The sequence below is a fragment of the Watersipora subatra genome, chromosome 6, assembly GCF_963576615.1.
Source record: "Watersipora subatra chromosome 6, tzWatSuba1.1, whole genome shotgun sequence".
In the NCBI taxonomy this organism is placed as follows: domain Eukaryota; kingdom Metazoa; phylum Bryozoa; class Gymnolaemata; order Cheilostomatida; family Watersiporidae; genus Watersipora; species Watersipora subatra.
Window position 1 is genome coordinate 1,232,706 of NC_088713.1, and position 27,464 is coordinate 1,260,169.

The 27,464-nt window shown below is 33.5% G+C and overlaps 1 protein-coding gene across 1 annotated transcript in view; it reads right to left on the reverse strand.

The window, feature by feature from the left end:
* LOC137398626 (uncharacterized) overlaps positions 1–27,195 on the reverse strand; it is a 47,837-nt gene extending 20,642 nt beyond the window's left edge. Inside the window, exon 1 of the mRNA XM_068084803.1 lies at positions 27,147–27,195. The gene's annotated coding sequence lies outside the window, so the exon portion shown is untranslated. The remainder of the gene's footprint in view (positions 1–27,146) is intronic.
* Positions 27,196–27,464: the final 269 nt, after the last annotated feature.

A 27,464-nucleotide genomic window follows, 5' to 3' on the forward strand; every position in this document is an offset into this window, starting at 1 on the left:
TCTCCTACAACCATTATCATAACATAGAACGGTACTGAGTAAACTTTCTCTAACAGCTGAATGGATAAAAAAATCTATACACTTGCATAAACAGCTAACTTAGTCAAGTTATAGCAACAGCTTGATGAAACGGCTATCACGTTATCGAATAACCCGTTTAATATTTTAGCGTAGTTACTATTCATTAAAACTCACTCAAAAATATTAATTGCGTAAAGAGTGCATACCGATAAATAATCTAATGATATGCATCTATTTAATTGTCATCGGTGATAAGTATAGAAAATACCACATTAGTATTACTACCTAGCGTGCCTAACAATATTTAAATGCTGAGGTATACTAAAAATGCTAACCACAATCTGTCAAGATTAACCATATTTGTGTTGTTTTTTTCTTTAAACCCTATATTATTATTATATATTAATATGTTCAGTCATACAGCTTAAAAACATGTATCTGAAAGAAAAACATGTTAGTAAAAACTCTACAATATAACTTTTCATTCTGGCAAATTTCACTAATTGAGTCAGTCTATCAAATCTTAAAACTAATACTAAATACAAAATGTATAAGCCTGGTTTAAAATTTAATAGAACCTAAAAAAATAAACTTGATGAACTATCTAACACCATTACAGTGTGTGCTAGCAACCACTTCACTAGTATGAAAAGTTTTTCATAATTTAGGCTGTCTATCTTGCTTCATGGACAGACTGTTAAATTAATAATTTTGTGTGGCCTAATCTATGCTTGATTAGGCCTGATGGTAATCTCCTATGTATGCTAATTCTAAGGCTCCTAATAAATAGCCTTTCATAGATAGAAAGACTATTTATGTAATAAACTTTCTATCTATAAAAGGCTTATTAGTTCAACAAACCGCCAATTGATGGTAATAACATTTATGTGACAATATATAAAGTTGACTTATTTCAGACAACGCAGAATGATGGACCCGTAATATACTGTAAAATAACTTAATGGTCACCCTATAAGTTTTTAAAATTTTTGAACAATTGCTAGCATACATCGGAATGCACAAAACAATAATTCATGTCAGATTAGCTTCATTCAAGTATTAAGAGATATATATAGATATGCTTAACAAGTAATCCGAAAACACTCCAAGTTTAAATATGTACACAATTTCGCTTTACTACCATGTCTTATTTTATCTACATCTTATTCGTATGTACACACATGACTTACTTATATTCATCTAAAACCTTCTTATTACATCTGGAATTTATAGAAGGTTTTAATATTAACAATATTATATAGAACCCATGATGTAAACTTGTCATTACTATTTTGTATGATGCCACTAACTACCAAATGTACCTAAAATGGATGCATCGAAGAAGAAAACCATCAACTATGGACTTTCTCAAACAACTTTGAAAGCAAACTTTTTGCTATAAGACTTTGGTTTGGTTTGCATTGTTATCTAGTGACTACTATTTGACTAGCCTGTACTACAGAAAAAAATTATAACAAGGTAGTCGTTTTTAAGTTTGATTTGGTTAGATATTGCAGGCATCTTCATACAGCGCTACAAGCAAAATAGCTCCTATAAAAAGTTGAGCACCTTGTTTTGCTGTCTTCATTTTGCTTATGTTTGCTGAATGGTCATGTATGGTAAGTTTTAGACTAGAAAAGTTTTTTTAACTCCACTTTCAAATAGTACACCCTCTGCTGGTCAGGGGAATGCTCATGAATGGTGCCAAAATAATACCAAAGGATAAGCCATGAAAATTATTCAGCTCTTGTACTTATATCTTGTACTTGTATCTTGTACTCATTTGTAAACCACAAAGCTGATAAAATTTAGTTTCATACCCTTGGTACTGCAAAATAAAATATTTATGATAATTTTTTAGCATTTGACAATTGCCATGGCTACTATGACAGCAACTGGTTATGATATGTGCGACCTCCTCATACATATGTTTATGTTAGGCCCGCAAGGATGTTTCTGCTCGACACCTATTTTGAATGACTCAACAATGTACAATTATTTGTGTGCAAGAAGGAAAACTTAGTATGCATATCTGAAGATAATGTGACACTCTTGTCAGATGTTACATGCTGTCATCTTTAGCAAGGCTCAGGTAAATTATGTCTGAAAAATTGTATGGATTAAAAAATCACATAGTTTGCAACGTTGTTCATTAATAAAAGCTTTAAAGAGGCAACATAAAAAGGTTATCGAAGTTTTAGTTCGAGATAAAATTTAAACAATTTCTGGCACATATAATAAAATAAAAAATTTTGTTGAGATTTTTTTGGGTTTTCACGAATAGTGTTATCTATTTGTGAAAAATATGTAAAATTACAATAAAAAACAGCTTTTAATTGAAAGGAAAACAGTATTGTTCCAATTACTTCTGATCGGGTAACGCTTTGTCAATTTTAATCGTATTCGTAATCGCAGACTCGACAACTTTCTGTTGAAAACCATATATATATAGTATATATATATATAGTGAGATATATATAACCCATAGAGTTAAATGCGTTTTATTTCAAGGTTACAATAAAAAGACTTACAAAAGTAAATGTTTAGACCTCATCTTATGTCCTTCTTGGGAAATATTTAACAGCTTATTACCTAAAAATTATGAGATTAACTTAAACCATAACTGTCACGTTCAACTTTTATCAAATTCACTAGGTAAATCAGACACGGTGATTCTGATTTGTACTCAAAATAAATATTGGTCCACTAACTTTCAAAGTAATTAAGGCTTTTTACAGCGTTTTAATATCGGTCCCGAAAACAACACAATCGGCACAACAAGTTCCATTCGTAAATAGTTGACGTAGCCTAGCTTTTTAGGAATGGAAGTTATGGATATTTAGTCCGATTTAGAATGATAGAGATGAGTGTCTTAAAATCCATTAGTATCTAAATCCAGCCTGTAAAAGGACCTCAGTTTTTTAAAGGTAGATAAGCTATTTAACATTGCATATTCAAAATTGAGCTCAAAAAGTGTGGTAATAACGCTAGCTTGTGATAAAATCGTGCTTTTTTGAGCTCATTTGTTTTGGCCTTCAGCTTTTTTAACATCATGTAACAAGCTACGAGCAATTTTAAATAGTTTATCTACCTTTCATAGAAGAATGATATTATTTTAAACGACTGAATTTACATAATAATGGGTTTTAAGACACCCATCTCTATCATTCTAAATCGGACTAAACATCCCAACTTCCGTTTCTAAAAGGTTAGGCTGCATCACATATTTATGGGCAGAGCTTTTTGTGCCTATTGTGTTGTTTTCGAGATGGATACTGAAACGCTTTAAAAAGCCTTTATGACTTTGAAGGTTAGTAGACCAATCTTTATTTTGAGTACAAAATTGGAAACAGCAAGTCTGTTTTACCTCAAAAATATGATAAAAGTTGTACGTGACAATTATGGTTTAAGGCTTCAGTACCACTGCTTGATAATTTACCAGACACTCTTACTACAAACTCTTTTAAAAAACAAGGCTCCAGTTTTGTGTGTGCACATGCGTGCGTGCGTGCGTGCGCGTGTGCGAACTTGTAAATGCATGCAATTGGGGACTCACACCAGAATTTAACAGACAAATTGGGGACGTTCGGAAATTGGGGACGTCCCCAATCTTTTAAACCCTTTTTTCTTATAAAAAACTACAAAATATATAGTTTAATCCAACTCCCGACAAAATATGAGCACTGTCCCCAATTGCCTGCGTTTGTACGAGAACATCTGTGAGTGTGGGTGTGTGAAAAAATATGTAAGTCCCCATAAAGTTTGCTAAATTCTCACACACATTTGACCTGTTTCCATTTGTTAGTAGGCAAATATTTGTGGAGTTTTCTTCTCATAGAAACTTTTTACCTAACAATTGGGGACATTATATCTTATTGGGGAGCTAATTTCTACCTTGTAAAAACTCACAATATTTGCGAGTTTCTACAAGAATGAAATTACAAGAGATGAAAACTCACAATATTTGTGAGTGAAAAGTCACAATATTTGTGAGTTTTTTTTTAAATGTAGCTTCGGAAGCAAATTGAGCGTTTACACTATTTTTGAACTTATGTTTAGCTAAAGGCTATACTTGCTCTTCTGCATTACAAATGTATTTTGTAGTTTAGCATTTGCAAAGTTTTTTTTTACAATATAATGTGTTTGGTCAGCAGTTATACACGCTCAGCAGACATTTGAAAGTGTGTCTCGTTTGCTTCCTTCAATAGTTCAGGCCTTTAATAATCCTTGAGAGCTCTTGTACTTTTTCAAATATTCTCACATATGCATCCTTCTTTACTTGCTAGCTTTTATTTTTAGTATGGTTGTAGTTTATATGCAATTAAAAAAAATTGTGCTTTATTATTCAAAAGATTTGTTTGAATTCATTACGTACACTTCTTACATAGGTTATAGCTGCATAAAATCTCAGGTAATTTCACATAGTCTTAAGCATAAGATCTCTGTACATGTACTTTATTGACTTCAAATCTTGATCCATTGTATGTCTTTGCAAGAACTTTACTACATCATCCTTCCTTGATATTTTTAGACTGAATAAAATATTAAAATGAAACATGTAGCCTCCAATGCTTTCTCTAACTCGTTTACATTTTTCTTATATCTATGAATAATAATGGTCAAAATTCTGATTTAAAATATATTTTAAAAGTTAGCTTGAATGTCTGATAATTTTGGTTCAAAACATTTAAAACAAACGTTATTAAACCATTTTCAAGTGTCTCTGCAAATTTGTAATCTGAGATCTGTATATTGTTAGAATTCAATCAAATCTTCTGTTTTTTCTTTCTCAGACCAATGGTCCATCATTGAACTTTTTTACTATGTAGTATTCATTCATCAGCTCCACTAAAAAACTTTCGTTGCTACTAAAAGATCAGAGTCAATTACAAAGATTGACAAAGTAGTATATCTTTAGAGAATGAAATAGCTAGATGGAAAATTCTGCCATACATTTATCGCTCCTCATTGAAAATACTTATAGTTGTTTTAGAAAATATATATATTTCATCAAGTTAATATTGAGTATGTTGACAATACCAATCTTTTTATCTAAAGCTTGATTGTAATTTAACTCCTATGTCTCTAGGCTTGCTTTTCATGTATGGCTTGAAAACAATGGAATTATACAAGTTTCAAGTTTAATCAATTGCGGTTATCAATGTGTAAAACTAAGCAGCAGTGTCAACATTTAATGAATATATTTATTTCTTTTTGGCTTTTGGATTTTTAAAAAAGTGCTTGTCATCACCTCACTTGTTCTTTTTACTTTTGTTTATAATAGTTAACTCATGCTGACGCAATGTAAATATGTTGATGACTGGCATTGCTAGCAGTATAAAACGAGATACAGCAACAAAATTAATTCAGTAACGTAATTAAATTTGTTGTCTGTTTATGCCAATCGCTAATGGCCTAACGCTGAGTTATCCTTTGCACATCATACATGTGTAGAATTAATAGTTCCTAAAAGTGAATTAAAAAAGTGTCATAATATGTATATTTATTACTCAACAAAGATTTCATAGACAACTATAGAACTTTTGAACTGAGTTTGAAGTAGAAATGAAGTCATGCATAACTTTTAATAGCATAATTATGAAAGTGTGCACATGAGATCGCACATGAAATTGTCCACCGAGCACATGAAATTGGCAAAAAATTAAGTATACAAAAAAGCAAAGTGTTTTTGCATACTCGCAAACAATAAAAAGATTTTTTGGGGTGTTAAATGGGTGTGAAATACTGAACGCAAATAATCGTCAACATGAATGATTTTTTTAATGTTTATTACTACTTCATTCATGGGAATGCAACAGATTAAAAATTTTTTAATTTTATTGTAGTATTCATCATATATAATTTTAGCTGGATTTCAGTAGTGTGTATATGTAAGAGCCTAATACGGTTCAGTGAATGCATGAAACTTTGTTTGTTATACGATACAAAGCCAAATGCGCTCAGCTAACGTCTCAGCAAATAAGCAATGCATACTGAAAATCTATATATAAATATCAGTGTCTTTTTGTCTTTTGTTGTATGTTCATTTATAACAAGTATGCATTGTTTTAACATAACAATGCATAACTTACATGACTCTCTCATAAGCTTGATTGATTTGATAAGCAAGAATTTTGCAATCAGTAGAGAGCTGTACTAGCACTGAAACAGGCACAGTATAAATTACACAAATAGATAAACAGTACACAGAAATAAATGCAGTACGCCGAAATAAAAAAAAAACACCTTCATTTGAAACCGTCATTTTTATTACCTGTGCAAAATCGGGCAATCTGCTTGTTTTATATAAAGCAAGAGAGGCTGCTACCTATTTGTAAAAATTCACAACAATAAAAAATCTAAAAAAGTTAGACCAATATAAAGAAAAACATTTTTTATAATTAAAACACAAAATGAAACCAAAACTTCTGTTGATTACCAAAAAATACCAAATAGTAGATCCCTGGTCAAAGATTTTCAAAATCACACTGGCAAAACTGCTAGCAATTTCTTGTTAACTGTTTTTTTAATTATTCTTGACAAAGTTATTACTTGCGCTGTTTTAATTAAAAAAGTTCACAGGTAACCATTTGTTTATTTGCTATTTTTAATTTTGTTCCAAAAACTTTGCAATTATTTTTTATAGATTGCATTGTAACAAACTAATTTTAGATATCAATAGCGATAAGGCAATAATTTAATTATGGTGCTATTGTTATTGTGATTCCTAATTTGAAGTAAACAGTTTTATGAGAATTATTCTATAGCTGGCCATTGACTACTTCTGCTGGAAAGCTTACCTACAGTTTTAATGTTTGAAAAACCGACTCATTTAACCTTTTGTTGGTCATAGTTGCTTGTTTTTTTAATAGTTACTTTAAAAAACTCACAGCATTGGTAAAATTTTCGTGCTATCTGAGATTTGTTTGAGCCAACATGTTATCGCTTCTCAACCTTTGCCTGTCATACATTTAGGCTGTAGTGTCTCGCTTATGATTATGTAACATCGCAGAACCACAAGTTAAATGTAGAGAACAAAGAAACTTATTCAGTACTGCTGGTCATCTGTAATAACAAGATTATAACATTGGATGCTTTACACACCAAATCAAAGACAAATAAGATGTTTACTTCCATAAAACTTGTGCTCAATAGCATATACAATTTACAAATATTCAATGAGTTTATTATTTTCCATTTACTCTGTTCTATAATATTCTATTGGCACAAGGCTTTATTGTTAATTAAAAACCAAGCAGATGCAGTGAGTGAGACATGTTTTTAATAAAATAGTAGCTTGTAAATTTCACAGACACTGCAAATAATTTGTCAATAATTTACCTAGGCGCAAGATTTTGAACTTCATTTGCAATATCACCCAGTTAGCCTCAAACAGAACAAATTGTATTTGTTTTGTATTAATGATACTCATGTTCACGTTCACTTTAAATCACATTGTTTTTACTATGCCAATCTTTTTAAGAAAATGCGTACTTCTTTGCCAATATAAATAGCTTTCAAAATGCATCAAATTACTGCTCAGGCGCCAAAGAGTAATGTTATATGTTTTAAATGGAGAAAATAAAGTGAACCACCTGGAATAATCAAGCCGGATCATATTTTCAAAATATAACATCTGAATTGATGTTGCACACAAAGATCACTGTTATCATAAACTATACAGACATAGATCAATGTTGTCAAATATTTCACATGGAAACATCCTATTTGACATTCACAAGAGTTTTTTATAGATCGCAGTGTAGCAAACTAATTTTAGATATCAATAGTGCAATAATTTACTTATTGTTCTATTGTTATTGTAATTGCTAATTTGAACTAATCAGTTTTATGAGAATTATTTTATAACTGGTCATTGACAACTTCGGCTGTAAATTTTATCTACAGTTTCAATGTTTGGAAAACCCATCTAATTGTACTTTGTGTTACTGATAGTTGCTCTTTTTTCCATAATTACTTTGAAAAAGTCTCACGGAATTAGTGAAATTTTGATGCTGTTTGCGATTTGTCTGACCCAACATGTTATTGCTTCTCAACCTTTGCCTGTCATACCTCGAGCCTGTAGTGTCTTGCTTATGATTATGTAATATCGAAGAAGCAGGAGTTAAATCTGGAGAACAAAGAAACTTATTCAGTACTGCTGGTCATATACAATAACAAGATTATAACATTTGATGCTTTATACACCAATCAAAGACAAATCAAATGTTTACTCTCATAAAGTTTGCTCTTGCTAGCATATACAATTTACAAATATTTGATGAATTTAGTATTTTCTGTCTACTTTGCTCTACAGTATTCTATTCTGCGCAAAGCTTTATGGTTAGCTAAAATGCAAGCAGACTCAGCAAGTGAGACATGTTGTAAATGCTATGGTGGCTTCAAAATCCCCAGACACTGAAAATAGTTTTTAAGAATCTACCCAGGTGCCAGGTTTTAAACTTTATTTGCAACATCACCTAGCTAGCCTCAAACGAGAAATATTACATTTGTTTTGGATTAATGATAGTCATGCTCATTTTATTTCAGATCACATGATTTTCACTAAGCCCATTTTTTAAGGAAATGCGTACATATTTGCCTATCTAAACAGCTTTCGCAGTGCATCAAATCACTGCATAGTTTCCAAAGAGTTATCACATGCATCTTAAATAGAAAAAATAAAATGAACAAAAGCTAACAATCAAGAAAAATCATATTTTTAAAATATTTCATCTAAATTGATGTTGTTCCCATAGACTACTATTATCATACGCTATACTGACATAGGGCAATATTGTCAAATGATTTATTTGATAACATTATGAAAAACAAAACGTAATATGGAACACAAATTAGTTCTTCAATTGGACTATCGAATTTACAAAGAGTTGAACAGTTATATTTTAAAACAAATATGAAGGGTATTTCTTATGAAACCTTTTTCAATTTCTCAAGAGAAATTTAGTATTTTGACAATTTATATGGAATTTAACCATGAGCAACTTATACCAGAAGAAAATTATAAAGACAATAGAATTATATCACTCCAACTATGGAAGGTTTGAAGTCATGTATTTACTGATTTGCTTTAGTTTTTAATTTAAATTGCAATTGGAAAAATCTTTTAAACCCAAAATGCATGATTCTCAAAGTTGATTGTTGGAATATCACACTCACAAAGTTTTTTTCTTTTGCATCACATTAGATAGTTCGGTTGATGTACCGGCTTGCACAGCAAGAACTCTAATAGTGAGTGATTATTGCAAAGTTGTTTTCTAGTGCCGTTGTTTTTGTAATAATTTTTGTTTAATATCCGTTGTTTTGGTATACTTTCAGTGTTGGTAGAGAATCTCCTGAACCAAGTAAATATTATTACTTTCCACTTATTTTCTGCTAAACATTAAGTAGCAAGGGTCCAGGTAATCATGATGCAACATCAAACAGCAACAAGATCTATTAATAGAACAAAGGAAATTATGCAATACGGTTACTTGCAGGCAATAATAAGATCATATGGTTTGCAACTTTTACACAGTCTCTCATCCAGAGAAGAAATTTTTTCTTTAAAGATATGCTCTCCATAACATACTACACTTAAAAATATTTAACGGTTTTAATTACAATGCTAATTTTATATGAAGCAAGAGAAGCTGATAATTGCTTATAAAATTCACAATAATGAAAAGTCTGCAGGAATAATACCAATTTGCAAAAATATTTCTGATAATTTAGACACGAAGTTAAACAAAAACTTGTGTTGAGCACCAATAATTACCAACTGGTAGATCCTTTGTTGAAAATTCGCAAAAGCACACTTGCAAAATTGTCTGAAGATCCTTGTCAACTGTTTTTTATTACTGCTGACAAAGTTATTACTTTTGGTCTTTTACTCAAGGAAGGTCACGAGCCAAAACTCCTGTTTTTTCAATTTGTAATTTTGTTTGAAAAACTACACAAGTCTTTTTAGAAATTGCATTGTAACAAAATAATTTTAGATATCAATAGCAATAGTGCAATAACCTACTTATTATTCTATTGTAATCGCTAATTTGAACTAAACTTTTTTTTTAGAATTATTCTATAGCTGGCCATTGACTACCTTTGTTGGAAAGCTTACCTATAGTTTTAAAGATTGGAAAACTCATCTCACTTTACTTTGCGTAGCTCATACATGTATATAGCCACCCCTTTTTATTAATAATTGCTTTGAAAAAGTCTCACAACATTGATAAACCTTCTGCGCTGTTTGAGAGTTTTCTGAGCCAACATGTTTATCACTGTTGAAACTTTGCCTGTCATACATTGAGCATGTCTTGTTCTGCTTATGATTATGTAATATTGAAGAAGGATCAATTAAACTTAGGGAACAAAGAGACTTATTCAATACTGCAATCAGTAAAATTCAGCGCTGCTCATGCACAATGACAAGATTATAACATTTTCTGCTTGTACACTAAATCAAAGACAAATAAGATCCTAAACTCTTATAAAGTTTGTGCTCAATAGCATATACCCTTTTGTTATGTTTCTGCACAGAAGCAATTAAATAGAGTATTAAATTAGAGAAATGGTTTATTGCACACTCCAGAGACAACTGGTTTGATAACAGAAAACCCAAGTATTTATATGTTTGGTCATAGAAAAGCTTTGTAAAAAGCTACAAGCATTATTAATAGCTATAATGAGACAGTACTATATAATATTAGCTTGTATAAAGCTTTAGCTAAAAAGCATAATGTTTGTTGGCAAAGTACCATTAATACTTGGCACTTGCATGACACCTCCTCACTAAGCTAAAGGTTCTTTCTGGTTCTCTTAGACCTTCGGGGTTTGTCTCTGCTATACTCATCTCCATCAGGTAGACGAGGGTTGCGTGGTCTTCTTCTAGACGGAGGTTGCTCTGTTACAGTTGTAGGGGCTGGTAGTTGCAGTTTTGTCTCCTCTGTTATATCAGGTTTATCTCCAGGGTCTTGATCTTCTTCTGTTGAGTATCTTGGTCTGAGTTGTTCAACATGTCTTCTCCAAGTAGGTCCCTTTGGTACCACTTTGACATTGAGACTACGAGTTCCATATCTCTTAGTAACAATGGCTGGAACCCATCTAGGTTGTCTGTTGCGTCTAGGTCCATGATACAAGGCATAGCATGGTGCTCCAAGATTGTAGCTGTGTATCTTGCTAACTGTCTTTTCTGCCGATCGGTTGACTTCTCTGGATTGATGAAACTGTGCTATGTGTGCGGGTGATGGCAATAGGGTGTCAATCTTGCATCTCATCTGTCTTCCATTCAGCAGCTGACTGGGAGAGTATCCTGTAGGAAGTGGTGTCCTTCTATAGTGCATCAGGAACTGTTGTAGTGCAGATTTAGGTGAGAGTGACGATTTCTTCATGGCTTGTTTGAAGGATTGTACTAGTCTTTCAGCTGCGCCATTTGTAGCTGGTTGGTAGGGTGCTCCAGTGAGGTGAACAATGCTTCTCTCTTGACACCACTGCTGAAACTCTCCTGAGGTGAAGCTGGTAGCATTGTCAGTGACTATGGTGTGAGGGTATCCAAAGTGTGCGAATATCTCCTCTAAGATGTCTGTGGTAGCTCTGGTAGAAGTAGATGACGTCCTGTGTATGCATGGATACTTTGAGTAGGCATCTATCATCACTAGCCATTGGCTGCCCATGAAGTTCACTGCATGATCTAGGTGAAGACGACTCCATGGCTTCTCAGGTAGCATCCAGGGATGTATAGGATACTTCTGTGGAAGCTTCTGGTGTTCAGCACAGGCAGTGCACTGTCGGCTTGTCTCCTCTATATCAGAGTCAATGCGAGGCCAATAGACAGCAGTTCGAGCTAGCTTCTTCATTCTTTCCATTCCAAAGTGTCCAAGGTGAAGGATCTTTAATACTTCCTGTTGTAACTTGACAGGAATGACTACTCTGTTGCCATATAGAAGACAACCTTCAGTGATAGATAGTGAATCTGAGATCTTGTGGAAGAGTGACAGCTGAGTCTCCTTCATCTCTTTGTTACCAGGCCATCCTTCTGCTGTGTAGCGCATTACTGTGGCTAGTGTTGGGTCTTTCTTTGTCTCCTTTGCTAGAACATTGTAGTCTGTAGAGTTGAGCTGTTGTCCAATAGTGTGAATAGTGCATACTGTATCAACATCATCCTCATCTTCTCTTGCATCAAACTCTTTATCAGGTCCAACTGGCAGTCTTGAGAGGACATCTGCATTTTGATGATGCTGGGTAGATCTGTATTCTATGGTGTAGTCATACTGATTTAGTACCAGTGCCCATCTTGCTAGTCTGTTGGCTGCTAGAGCTGGAACTCCTTTGGTAGGTCCTAGAAGTGTGAGAAGAGGTCTGTGGTCAGTTACCAAGATAAACCGTCGACCATACAGGTACTGGTGATACTTCTTTAGAGCAAATATGATTGAGAGAGCTTCTTTTTGTATTTGTCCATATTTCCTCTGTGTGCTGGTCAGTGTTTTTGAAACATTGGCTATTGGTCTCTCACTTCCATCAGGATAACGATGAAATAGTACAGCTCCCAGTCTAGTTTCTGAAGCATCACATGAGATTCCAATGTCAAGATCTGGGTTGAAGTGTGCTAAGACACTATCAGTTGATAGCATATCTTTCAGTTTGTTGAAGCTCTTTTCTTGTTCAGTGCCCCACTTCCAGGTCTCTCCTTTGCGTGTCAGTTTGTGCAATGGTCCTGTGAGTTGTGACAGATTGGGTATGAACTTGCTGTAGAATTGTGTAGCTCCTAAGAAAGATCTTAGCTGAGTTAAGTCTGTTGGCACTGGCATCTGTTGTACTGCATCTGCCTTCTTTCCTTTAGTGATTCCCTTTGAAGTGAGTTTGTGTCCCAGATACTCTACTGTAGGTTGAGCAAAACAGCACTTGTCTTTTCTACATCTGAGCCCTCTTTCTTCTAATCTTTGAAGAAGTCGACGTAAGTTTTGTAGATGGCTCTCTGCATTGGCTCCACTCACTAGTATATCATCTAGGTATACTGCTACTCCTGGGAGGTCTTGTGTCAGTTGCTCCATGATTTCTTGAAAATACCCTGGTGCTGAGCTTATGCCAAAGGGCAACCACTTCTGTAGTAGTACTCCTCGGTGTGTTGATAGTGCTAGTCGTCGTTGACTTTCTGGTGCCAACAATATTTGATTGTAGGCATCTGCTAAATCAATCTTTGTGTAGCAATAGCCTCCACCTAGTTTTCTGATTAGATCTTCTGGTAGTGGGATAGGTTTCCTATGTGTTTCTAGCTGATTATTGATAGTCTTGGAGTAGTCTCCACATACTCTGATTTTCCCTGCAGCTTGACCTGTTGTAGATTTGCGTACAGGTACAACTGGTGTTCCATACTGGTTGAATTGAGTTGGTTCCCATATGCCTTTAGCTACACCTGCTTCGTATGCTCGGTTGAGCTCTTCTGTCAAGGCAATAGGAACTGGTCTGGGTCGGCAGAAGACTGGCTTTGTTGAAGGTTTGAAGTTTATCTCTAGTTCAAAGTTCTTGAGACATCCTAGCTCGTCTTTGAATATTTCTGGAAATTCTTTGCACATCTCCTTACACTTGATTTGTAACGTCCCATCTGGCTGGTTCTCTGTGATTGTTGATACAAGGTTCTGTTGTAGCTTGTCATCAATAGAGATGCCTAGTTGCTGTATAGCAGTTCTTCCTAGTAGGTTGAGATCTTGTACAGCACTAATCACAAATGGTAGTCTGACTTCTTTCTGTGCATCCAATTGGGCAGTTAGCTCACATCTGCCAAGCGTCTCTATGAGATGTCCTGAGGCTGATTTGTAGTTAACTGTAGTAGGTTTTATGTTTGGCTTTCCTAGCTTTTCCCATATTGATTTACAGATGAAGTTGTCACATGCTCCAGTGTCCAGTTCAAGTGTGAAGTTGTCTCCCTCCAGTTTGATGTTTTCAGCAAGTTTCACCATCTTGGTTGATGTGCATTCTATCATCTTTACTGGTTTTTCTGCTGCAGATGATTTCTTTTTCTTGCATGCTCTTTCTATGTGACCTTGTTTAGAACAAAAGTTGCAGGTGGCTGCTTTGAATCTGCAGTCATCCGCTGTATGGTTAGTTCGGTCACATCTGTAGCATAGCTTTCCTTCCTTCTGCTTGTCAGGTGTAGAGTTGTTTTTCTGGATTGGTTTGTATCTTGATTTCTGTTGAGCAACCTTGTTGACTTTAGACGAGTTTCCATAAACTGTCTCTTTGGCAACTTTAGCTGCTTCTTCTGTTTCCTGTGCTACCTGTATAGCTTTGTTGAAGTTGAGTTCATTGTCCTTGACCTTGAAGAGAGATTTGAGAACTGCTTCATTGTTTACAGAGCAGATAAATCTTGTTCTGAGAGCCTCATCTAATGGATCTGTAATGTCTATGAAGGCACATGTAGTTGCATCTTGACGAATTCTGGCAGCTAACTCTTGAATAGTTTCTCCAGGTTTCCTCTGCATGTCACTCCAATACTTGTAACGCTCTCTAACAATGAAGCGCTTAGGGTCATACTGGTCTTTGAGAAATTCCAGTATTTCATCCATATTGAGGTCGTTGATCTGCTTGGGTGTTGAAAGCTGAGCTGCCATATTACTAAGCTGCTTGTAGAGTGTAGGCTGTTGGTTGGTGAGAAAAGTGCCAGCAATCTTGTCTTGATGAATAGAATTTGCTGCAATGAATGTGTTGAATCTGTCTATGTAATCTGTTAGTAGCTCTGCTGTTGGGTCAAAACCTGGGAAGGCTGGAACAGCGGTTGCAGCTGTTTCTTGTTTCCGTTGTAGGTTTTGTAGTAGTAGCTCCATCAGTTTCTTATTCTCCTCCATTCTTTCATTTTGCTGACGTCTGTATTCCTCTTGTTGCTGCTTGAACTCCTCATGCTGCTGTTGTCTATGCTCTTCTTGCTGCTTTCTCTGCTCCTCTTGCTGCTGTCTCTGGTCCTCCTGCTGCTTCTGCATTAGCTTGATCAGGTCTGCTACTTCTGCCATTGTAGTGGTGCAATTTTTGAACAGTTACTCTTGTAATAAACTAGAACTCTTTGTATCGATTTTATCAATGATAAAATCTGAACAAAACTCTTTGTAACTGTTCAAAAGAGAAATCCTTGTCGCCAATTAGCTTCTGTTATGTTTCTGCACAGAAGCAATTAAATAGAGTATTAAATTAGAGAAATGGTTTATTGCACACTCCAGAGACAACTGATTTGATAACAGAAAACCCAAGTATTTATATGTTTGGTCATAGAAAAGCTTTGTAAAAAGCTACAAGCATTATTAATAGCTATAATGAGACAGTACTATATAATATTAGCTTGTATAAAGCTTTAGCTAAAAAGCATAATGTTTGTTGGCAAAGTACCAGTAATACTTGGCACTTGCATGACACCTTTACAAATATTAAATGAACTTATCATTTTCTGTCTACACAGTTCTATAATATTCTATTCTGTGCGCGGCTTTATGGTTAGCTAAAAACCAAGCAGATTCAGTGAGTGAGACATGTTGTTAATGAAATGGTAGCTTGTAAATCTCACAGACACTGCAAATAATTTGTCGAAAATCTACCTAGGCACAAGATTTTAAACTTTATTTGCAACATCAGATAGTCATGCTCACTTTTATTTTATATCACATGGTTTCCACTATGCCCATTTTTTTAAAGACATGCGTACATATTTGCCAATCTAAACAGCTTTCACAATCCATCAACTTACTGCACAGTTGCCAAAGAGTTATGCCATGCGTTTTGAATCGAAAAAGTAAAGTGAACAACAGTTAACGGTAAAGACGAATCATCTTTTCAAAATATTTCATATTATTTGATGTTGCTCACATAGATGATTATTATCATAAACAATACTGACTTAGTAAAATATTGCCGAAGGTTTCACGTTGAAATGTTATACTTAAAAATTTATTAAATACTTAAAGAATTTGATAGTTCCTGTCTATTTTTATTTTTAAAAACTTCAATATGAATTAAAAGCCAAACATGCATAGCAAGTGAAATGTGTTTGAAAGGTTGTATTCTGTTTCACAGATTCTGAAGATAATCTGGCAAATACCTACTTAGTGGACAGCAAATCACCTTTAGTTGCAATATTGTCTTTTAGCTGTACACAAATTATATTATACTTGTAATGCATTAGTGTTGTTGTCTTGTGTATGTGTGCCAATTATAGGCTCAATAGTTTCTATCATGCAAATATTTGAAAGAAAATAAATATATTTTAATACACCTAATAATTTTCAGACAAGAATTGGTAAAAATCCCAAACTAGTAGGTTAAATGTCATACACACCCATGATAATAATTCCAAAACCGAAATGAGGATATATTATCGCAATGCTGTTTCTATTATTTGGTTAAACTAATGTTTGCAAAATTAATCGTTAAAACAACAAACACACCTCCGATTTCTCAATGTTCCATGAATTTTTTATGGATGAAAGTATACTTAATTAATTCATTAATATTCTAAAAGTAATGGTTGCATTTTAATTAACGGTTTTGATAATATTCGTAGTTATTGAAACAGCATTGAGAAATTTTATGACTGTATGTACAGTTATGATATTTGCTTTATGTTTTCAAACCAATGGCCATACAAGCAAATGTTCATGCACTGATATTTTTACCATCAATTTGGGAACATCTTATTACAAATGTTTTGAGATTGGTGGCGACTAATTGTGCTCTTATAATCATTGTGTAATGTTCCAAACTAATGGTTGTAATATAATAAGTATTTGTTGTGGTATTCATCTTTTCAAATCAAATTAGAGATATTTTATTCTTTGTCATCAAATGTAACAACAAACTGAAGGAAACTTTTTGTAACATCCTTGATATGAATTAATACTATGTATGCACCAGTAAATTTTGACAATTATTTCAAACCAATGGTTAAAAGATCATGCAAACTCGTGGTTATATTTGAAGCCTCAAATTAGCAACAACATAGCACAATGGCGTTGAGATGCTATATCACTCAAACTGCTTTTGTAATAATTGCTCAATATCCCGAGCAAATGGCTAAAAAATCATACAAGCTTTGTGGAGATAATGAAGCGAGCCTTAGGGACATTTTATTACAGATACTTTGAGCTGTTGTACGACTGTGAGCGGAGTTGCATATTGGCCAACTTCCCAAAATAATTACATAATTATAAACACTGGTGATGGTATTTTAGCATTTATTTGGAGACATCTTGTCACAATAGCTATGAGATGCTTGATCACTGCGTGTAGATTGGTAATAATTGATCAATGTTTCAAACTAATGGAAGCAATATCATTTACAGTTGCAATAATAGTTTTAGCACAAAATTGGTGAAGTCTTCTCACACATTCGCTTTAAGATGGTTGGCAAATAAGTGTGCACTTACAATTATAGATCAATTTTTTCAAGCTAATGGTTCAAATATAACTAAAACTTGCTGTGATATTTGTGCCATTAAATTAAAGAGATTTTCCCACAGCCCAGATGCTTTGAAATGATTAGTGACTGTAAGTGAACTTACAAAAATTTGTAAAGTCATATGCATATGTGATAATAGTTTTGTGATCAAATTGAGACATCTTGGCATGATGAATTTACATGGCTTAAAACTGCACATTATTTTATCATAATTGGTTAATGCGACCATACAAATGTTTAAAATAGCGTAAACATGTCTGAGATATTTGGCTGTCAAATAACGGCCATCTTACAGCAATGGTATTAGGAATGATGATGACTGTGATTTCAAATAAAATAATCGGTCAATGTCCCCAAATCAATGGTTAAAATGTCATACACACCTGTGAGAATAATTTTACCATCAAATTGAGGACATATTGTTGCAATGGTGTTGACATATTCTATGACTGACTGAGTTATTTTGTTGTAATTGGTCAATGTGCTCAAGAAACTGCTTAAGAAGCATATTTATTGGGATTGATATTTTAGCATTAAATTTGGAACATCAAGCAGCAATGGTATTAGGAATGATCATGACTGTTATCTCAAATAAAATAATCAGTCAATGTTCCCAAATCAATGGTTAAAATATCATACACACCTGTGAGAATAATTTTACCACCAAATTGGGGACATATGGTTGCAATGGTGTTGACATATTCTATGACTGACTGAGTTATTTTGTTGTAATTGGTCAATGTGCTCAAGAAACTGCTTAAGAAGCATATTTATTGGGATTGATATTTTAGCATTAAATTTGGAACATCGAGCAGCAATGGTATTAGGAATGATGATGACTGTGATTTCAAATAAAATAATCAGTCAATGTCCCCAAAATAATGGTTAAAATATCATACACACCTGTGAGAATAATTTTACCATCAAATTGGGGACATATTGTTGCAATGGTGTTGACACTGTCTATGACTGACTGTGTTCTTCTGTTCTACTTGGTCAATGTGCTCAGAAAACCTCTTAAAAAGCATATGAATTGGGATTGATATTTTGGCATTAAATTTGGAACATCGAGCAGCAATGGTATTAGGAATGATCATGACTGTTATCTCAAATAAAATAATCAGTCAATGTCCCCAAATCAATGGTTAAAATATCATACACATCTGTGAGAATAATTTTATTATCAAATTGGGGACATATTGTTGCAATGGTGTTGACATATTCTATGACTGACTGTGTTTTTTTGTTATAATTGATCAATGTGCTCAGGAAACTGCTTAATAAGCATAATTATTGGGATTGATATTTTGGCATTAAATTTGGAACATCAAGCAGCAATGGTATTAGGAATGATCATGACTGTGATTTCAAATAAAATAATCAGTCAATGTCCCCAAATCAATGGTTAAAATGTCATACACACCTGTGAGAATAATTTTACCATCAAATTGGGGACATATTGTTGCAATGGTGTTGACATATTCTATGACTGACTGAGTTATTTTGTTGTAAATGGTCAATGTGCTCAGGAAACTGCTTAAGAAGCATATTTGTTGGGATTGATATTTTGGCATTAAATTTGGAACATCGAGCAGCAATGGTATTAGGAATGATGATGACTGTAATTTCAAATAAAATAATCAGTCAATGTCCCCAAATCTATGGTTAAAATATCATACACACCTGTGAGAATAATTTTACCATCAAATTGGGGACATATGGTTGCAATGGAGTTGACATATTCTATGACTGACTGAGTTATTTTGTTATAATTGTTCAATGTGCTCAGGAAACTGCTTAAGAAGCATATTCATCGAGGTTGGTATTTTGGCATTAAATTTGGAACATCTTGCAGCAATGATATTAGGAATAATCATGACTGTGATCTCAAATAAGATAATCAGTCAATGTCCCCAAATCAATGGTAAAAATATCATACACACCTGTGAGAATAATTTTACCATCAAATTGGCGACATATTGTTGCAATGGTGTTGACATATTCTGTGAATGACTGTGCTTTTTTGTTATAATTGGTCAATGTGCCCAGGAAACTGCTTAAGAAGTATATTCATTAGGGTTAATATTTTGGCATTAAATTTGGAACATCGAGCAGCAATGGTATTAGGAATGATGATGACTGTGATATCAAATAAAATAATCAGTGTCCCCAAATCAATGGTAAAAATATCATACACACCTGCGATAATTTTTCTACAACCAGTATGGGGATATCTTTTCATGATAATATTTCTACTAATTTGTTAAACTAATGGTTACAAACTTGCTGATTAAAATACCAAACATTCCCTTGTGTTCATATTGCCCTCTAAATAGTTGATGGTGAAAAGTACAGACTCCCTATTAGACTAGCATTGAGCGAATTTATGATATCGTGTGCACTTGTAATAGTTTGTCAATTGTACCTAAATAACGAATATACTTGTATACTAATACAAACACACTTTTCTTTTATGTTTACGTCATACATCAGAAAAATTGTATGAAAACATATTTGAGACTATTTTTGACGGTTTGCAGTTACAATAACTTCAAAAAACATTGACTAGTATCATACATAATTTGGATGACGTACACGCCTTCAAATGGAACAAAGTTTATTTCAATAGTACCGAGATAGCTCAAATCAGTGTGTGCAGTGATAGTATTTATTTAACACTCCCAAGCTAATGGTTAAAATATTTTGCATACTTTTGGTCATATCTGCACTAAAAATTGAGTCAATCTTGTTTTTAAACATTTGAATAGATTACAATTAAATGTATGGTTTTTGCAAAGATGGGCAACTCAATATATTTTTAAGAAAATGTCATAGAAGGCAAATTTTTGGTACGGTTAACACGTTTTATTAAACATAATGATATTTTTATAAGGTAAATGTTTTTGGGCTTACATTAGGCATATTGAAGATACCGATGCTTCATTTCCAAAGCTTGATTCTAATATGTCTCCGCCTATGCTTGGCTTTTCATGCATGGCTAACAAACAAAGGAATTGCGCAAAAATTTAAATTAAAAGTGGTAATCATCGGGTGCAACCAAACAGAAAAGTACGACTAAAGATAACTATATCCAAATTTATTTGGTTTCCTGATTTTAAAAAAATTACTCACATTTGCTGGCCTTGTTATTTTTACTTTTGTTTAAAAAAGTTAACTCATGATCGCGCAATGTAAACTTTCTGATTGCTGCTCTTGGTAGTGATAAAATGAGATGTAGCAAAATACTTTATCGATTATAGTAATTAAATTTGTTGCCTATTCAGGGCTTAAGAGTTCTATGAAAACTATGTTAAAATTTTTACATTGAACATACTCGCGTTAAATGTTGAAAAGTTTTAAATCTAGATAGACATCAGCCTGCAACCCAGGCCTGGCTGTTTGAAATTCAAAACCTTAACTTGAACAGATCACCGTAAATTCTGTGAAGCAATTGATTACACTGAATTTATTACTAAACATAAAAGTCTAAGGTCGATTCAACCTTTGCGCACCATACATGTGTAGAATTAGTACTTTAAATAGGTTTAATAAAGAACTATTAAACTGCTAAGTTGACATTTGGGGAAAAATTAAGTGATGGATAAATTTTACAAGCACATTTACGAAAGTGTGGGAAAAGTATCACATACCGACAACTCCAAAATGGTTGAAAAAAAAAAAAAAAAGCCACAGTTATCTTCTCTACGCAAAAGTCCCCGTTTATTAGATAAAAAATTCATACATGTGTGTGATGTGATGTCCCCAAAGTTAGTGTTAAATTCTCATGAGCTATAACTGAAAAACGGATAAGATGACAGCTCCAAAAATCAGTGCATTTGTAAACCCAACAAAAAATGTTTTAATATGTTATTTTTTAAAGCTCTTAATAATAGATGAAAATTGTCCTCAAAGTGATGGTAAAAATATCGCGTCCCCAATTGCATGCGTTTACAAGACTGTGTGTGTGCGTGCGTGCGTGTGTGTGTGTGTTTGTGTGTATTTGTGTATATTTCATTTCATCAATTAGTAGAAGCATGGCATTAAGCAAAATAAAAGTATGATTATATTATTCTATTATAGTTCTTACTTGTTAAGGCATGATGAGGCCGCAGTAGCACTGCAGCTAGTTGGGGCGCTGGGCCCATAACGCCCCGACTATGACATATGCAGTTAAATATGCAGTTAACTTACGTATTGATGAGTAAATATGTTAAAACGAATTGGGTGAAGACTGAAACCTTCTGAACATTTGCGTTAGCTTCGAATCATTTTCAGCTTGTCATGACACAATCGCTAATCCAGTTAGTCGATCTGCCATGGTCTAGCTGTGTGTCTTGATCTCAATTAATAGGTAATAAACTTTTATAATGCATGTTGTGCCTGGAATCTTTTAAAACACCGCCTAAATCTTCAACTAATAAATTTCAAAATGACAGATAAACATTGGTTCTTGAGTAAAATAAAATAAAAAATCACCAAAAGAATTTTTGCTTCCATCTGAGTACTGTAAACTATAACAGCTGTTTAATTAACTTTCAGGTACATATTGAAAGAACTAGTTAAGTCGAACGGTAATATTTTGTTCTAAAAGAGAGGTCTGCCTAAAAGAGAGACAGCTTTTCCTTACAAAGAAAACCATTTCAAAAGATTGTAAGCCAGCTCTTTGTAACTTATGTAACTATATGGCTGCTAGAACACGGTGTAATCGTAGTTTTGATTATTAATATTCTCAGTACTAGATTTCCAATTGACAGCAAATAAAGAGAGTTACACTTTTTCAATAAATTTGATTTTACGACTTGTGGAATTTTGAAGTGATAATACTTAAATTATTTTACATCAACAAAAAACTGTTCCTGTTCAAAAACTAAAACACACTTTTTTATTATTTTCAAAAATTAAATTTGCTGTAAGGTAAAAACGTTTAAGTTTGGTGTAACCAAATAGCAACACAAGGACAAAATTAAAAGTAAAGGAAATTTGCAAGCATCAGAGGTAATGAGGATGACGATAGTTTTGATACAATTTTTTGAAATAAAGTTAATTTTTTATGAAAAATTTAAATGGCAGATTGACATGTCTCCTTAATTATTAAAATAATAAGTATCTCTAAAATTCTAAGCTGTAGATCGTAATCATGTCTTTTCCAGGTAAAACCAGAACGGTGCGCATACTTCTGTACTATTTTTCAGCTTCCAGCATCACAAACGAATTTAAAAAAATCCCTTTAAAAAAATATAATCACCATGAATAATTTAAACCCAATCATAGATTACCAAGCTGCCAACTATTATTATTTATATATAATTATAGTAGTTCCTTGAGAAATATATATATATTTCTCAAGGTTTGTCCGTTGTTATTGTCCAGCTACTATTGTCCAGCAATTTTGCAGGAATAAAGAGTCCGCATCGCAGAAGATTTGATCTCCGACCTTCCGCCTCCCTAGTTTGATGATTTACCAATTCAGCTACACGAGCTTGATGGATTCACTAAGCGATATATGTTGCTATATGAGAGTAAATATACTACCGTTTTTTCCTCACAATGTAAAGTGATGATGTAACGTCATGAGAAGCGGTAGCTCATATTACAAGCGTACTCAAACTATCCATCAGCAATGTGCCAGACTAAAAGCAAGTGGCTGGCAACTCTCATTACCTTCCATTGTTTATATGCTGGCTGATTTTTAATACAGGGGCAACACCGGATAGCACAGTTAGTAGTTTAAAAAAATGTCTATATCTGTTTAAAATGAGTTTTTAAAAACTACTACAGAGTCAAGACAATTATTTCAATGGTATGACAGAGAAAACACCACTAAAAGAAAATGTACTAATTACCCATACAAAGAGCAATAATCAATAATTTGCAGTGAACAGAATGATACTTCAGTAATTATATTTATGTCTAAAAGAATGAGCATGATGTGCGTGTATGAGAGGGCACATATATCCATGTATGAATATGTGCTAAGCTCCGTATGTGTGTAAGTGATTGAAAGGTTGTTTGAAATGAGTGGCGAGTCAAGATTGAGTGTAAATACTTAATATTATATGGCTAGCCGATAAAGATTAGAGCAATCACTGCGGTTTAGCAATTAAGCTATGCTATGCATATTTTTAACCTGGCCTGATTATTGCTTTTTGCCTGATGAAAAAGTGTGGCTATGAAACGGTGATTAATCATGAATGACAGTTTTGAACGAACGAATCAGTATGTGTCAGTTTATCTCATGACAAGCTAGTATAGTTCACTCTATTAACTAGGCTGTATGCACTTTTCGAACCGTTTTGGTTATACCATATGCTCTCTACAATTCTAACTGTTGAAAAACTTTTTTCCTTTCATCATAGTTGTACACATAAAACTTTAAAGATATAAATGGCTCGAATACTGGCTTTCCATGATTTGCTATCAATCGTAATAATTTCAAACCTAAGTTAAAATAACTTACAACGATTGCAGTTACCTAACCTTCTGATTGCATTCTTGTAAAAACTTAAAACAAATATGCTACTAAACATGGCACGCTATTACCTGATAGTTTTTGCTAATATGAAAACTTAGCTTTTCGGTTATGTAAAAAAAGGTACCGAGATTAAAACTCAAAAGAAAAAAGACCTAAATTTGTGAATGAAAGGTGTGTATAGCATATTTGAAATGTACATACATTAACTTATGTTTCTGAAACTCTAAAACATATCAATGACATTCATATACCTGTGACTATTGCTTGATAACAGACTGATGACTATGACTTATTACTAACAAATTCCTACCCGATATGGAAGGATACATAAAATTTATGCTTAGGCCTAATGAACCAGCTACCCATGTAAATTTACCTATGGCTGATGATAACTAACTTTGTTACTGATGTGACTTCACATGGTGTACCTTTATTTGCTAAATTTTCTAATTTAACACTGCCTATGAACAGCTCTTACTGCCATTTCCTGACTCTCAACCATACTTCGCTGTTAAACTGAAACCCTGTTACCCACTTTTTACCCAAAGCTATTGCAATTTTTTTGCGCACACTATTCTTCACAGCTAGAATCAATGCGTATTGCCCAAACCCGACTTACCTAACCTTCGATAATGCATTTCTTTTTTAACCCCAACTTTACCTTTTACTGCATTGCATTCAAAACGTTCTACATTAATTTACACTTACACATTACACATAACAGATACCCTGACTATGAGATACCATTTTCTCCTTCCCATCTCAGTCAGCCTTCCAACCCTTTTCTCGTGAAAGGTCTAACATGAACCTTTCTTCCGACTATTTGATCCGTGCCTGCAGAGACACCTAGCGGTCTCTTGATTTAAAAGAAATTTGATGAATGTGGAAATTAGTTTAAAAAAGATGAAAATCCTACAAGTACAACAAAAAATAGAAACTTACAAAAGTTCAAATAAATATTTTTATTACTTTCTTTGAAGACCGGTGAAAATTTTAAGTTAAAGTAAATATCTACTGCTGAATTAATCATAACTATTTTAAAAGAACTACAATTCTGAGCTAGCAATGACAGACTATTGACTCTCATCTTGCAATACCCTTTTGTTTAGAATACTTGTTTTTCTTTACATGTACAGTGCTGGATTATTATTTTTAAAAGTTGCTAATTTATTGTACCTAATAATTGTACTATTGACTGAGTCCCTCTAAAAAATTTTCCAAGTTTAAAGTTAGTAGTATGCCTTACCATAATGTTATAAAAATTCAGCCTTTACGTTTTTTAAGATTGATCCTTTGTTGTAAGTAGATCAAAACATAGCAAAACATATGATCACTTTATTATAACTTGTTTTTATTTTATTGATGACTTTCTATTTATTAAGGATAAGATCGGCTAATCAAAACATTCAAGTGTTGTAAATAAACTATTAGGTAGCATCACAAAAACCAATTTGCGGAATAAATCCTTCATTTAATAATTACCGCCGAGTTCTTTTAATTTCTTTAGAGGCACGCCAACTGATGTTTGAAATATATGAAGTTTGTATTTCAAGATTTAGCATTTTTCCTTAGCTATAAAACTAACAACTACAGCTCACTAACACCTATCCATGCATAACGACATATAGGGAGTTCCCATTTACTTTACAAAGAGACGTACAATACAAACTGCAAGGTAGTAACAACTGAATTTGAAACTATAATAATTGACAATTGACTAAACCGCATGGCAAATATTTTTTCTTATTGTGAATTTCAAATTTTTTGCTCCGTATCCCTCTTATGGCTAGTTTTATACCATCATGAAGGAAATAAGATCATTTTGTCCCTTCAACTACCTGCAGTATAAACACACATTTCATCCTGACAGGAGGAGTTTAACAGTATTTTAAAAACACCAACAGAACAATATGTATGTGTGGGATGAATGCCTCACAACAACTTTATGTATTGCATTAACTAGACATTCACCAATATGTTTTTTATTATTTGTTAACCTATGGTACGTATTGCAATCTTTCGCTGACTAACAGTTTTTTGAAAAACCTCTTGTTCTCACTCCACGACAGCTACACGGCTACCACCTCAGAACTTACTGCATTAAGAACAATGTTCTTAAAACCAGAAATAATGTTGTATCTGGTATCAGCCATGTACAGAGAGACATAAAGGGAATAACAAATCACATCGCTATTGCAACTTTCATAACAGATTTTCACGAAGAAAGCTTCTACAAAGTTTCAGTGATGAGATTATCACCGCTGCAAACCACCTTCCAGATTCAACCTACCCATTTAACTATTAGGATATTGAGAATTTGGCAAACCTCATATAAATCACCAAAAGATTACTGGCATAGTCAATACTATGACAACTTGTGTCATGCAACATTGAGACCTACATCTGGTACCAATCTACATCAGACTTGGGGTTATGATTAAGGATTACACATGTTGAAACCCCTGGTGACGACAACCAACAAGATGTAGCCAAAAAATCTACAAAACTATGATTTTACAATAAAAGAACTTGAAACATATAGTTTCACTTTTGGACACTATGGCTAAGTCTGAAGCAATATAAAATGATGAATATCCATTTACGTTCCACATTCTTTTAATACAGCTTCATCTCAGCATACAGACGAGTCAGCAGAGGGAGCCAACAAGTTGATTACCGAGAGAACAAGAGAGCGACTATATCTTATGTCTTAGACATTTACTTTCCATGCTCATAATTTAGTCTAAAGTTATATATCTTACATCTGTTCATTGTTCGTAATATAAACATAGGGTTATGGGAGCGTTCCTTGACATTCTTTATCTTAAGAATCTCATTTTCTTTGAAACTGTAGTTCTAAAAGACAGCTTCTGAGAGGTTCAACTGGAAGATCTTAGTTGCATTAATCAACAAGATTAATTGATTAAAACAGTCAATAAGCCAGATGATATCTTATCTAGTAGCTAATAGCAATAACTACTTAAAGTGGCTCATCCCTGTTCAATAAACTAAGCTATTATCATTACCTTGTAGAGCAATTGGTAGAATAATCTAGTTCTATCAATCACCAACACAACAATGTATAAGTAATATGCAGAAACAGAAATCGTTTTTATTATAGATTTCACTAGCGTTGATGAACACTGATAAATAACGATGGGGATGCTAACAGTGTCTGTATCACAATTAACATTTTTGTTATTAGGATAATCTACTCACTGGATTAATACTCTGAGTAAGATCGGAGCTTCAATAGGTTAATAAATTTCCGTTTTCCTAAGCAATGGAGAAGTTAGCCCAAGCGTAACATAGAATACATTATTGCTTTTGTGTGCTTCTAGTTCACCTGCTAGCTATCGGTTACGGTTGGTTACGTAGCTAGCAAGTCAGCCAATGGGTAGACAAGCGTGAAACGAGTAAAATAGAAAGTGTGAAGTGTTGGCTGATAGGATATGTGATACCCAGGTTTTATTGACATCAGAGCTCACAGCAGTTGTAGAGTAAGTAGAGTAAAAAAGAGGATTATATAATACCACA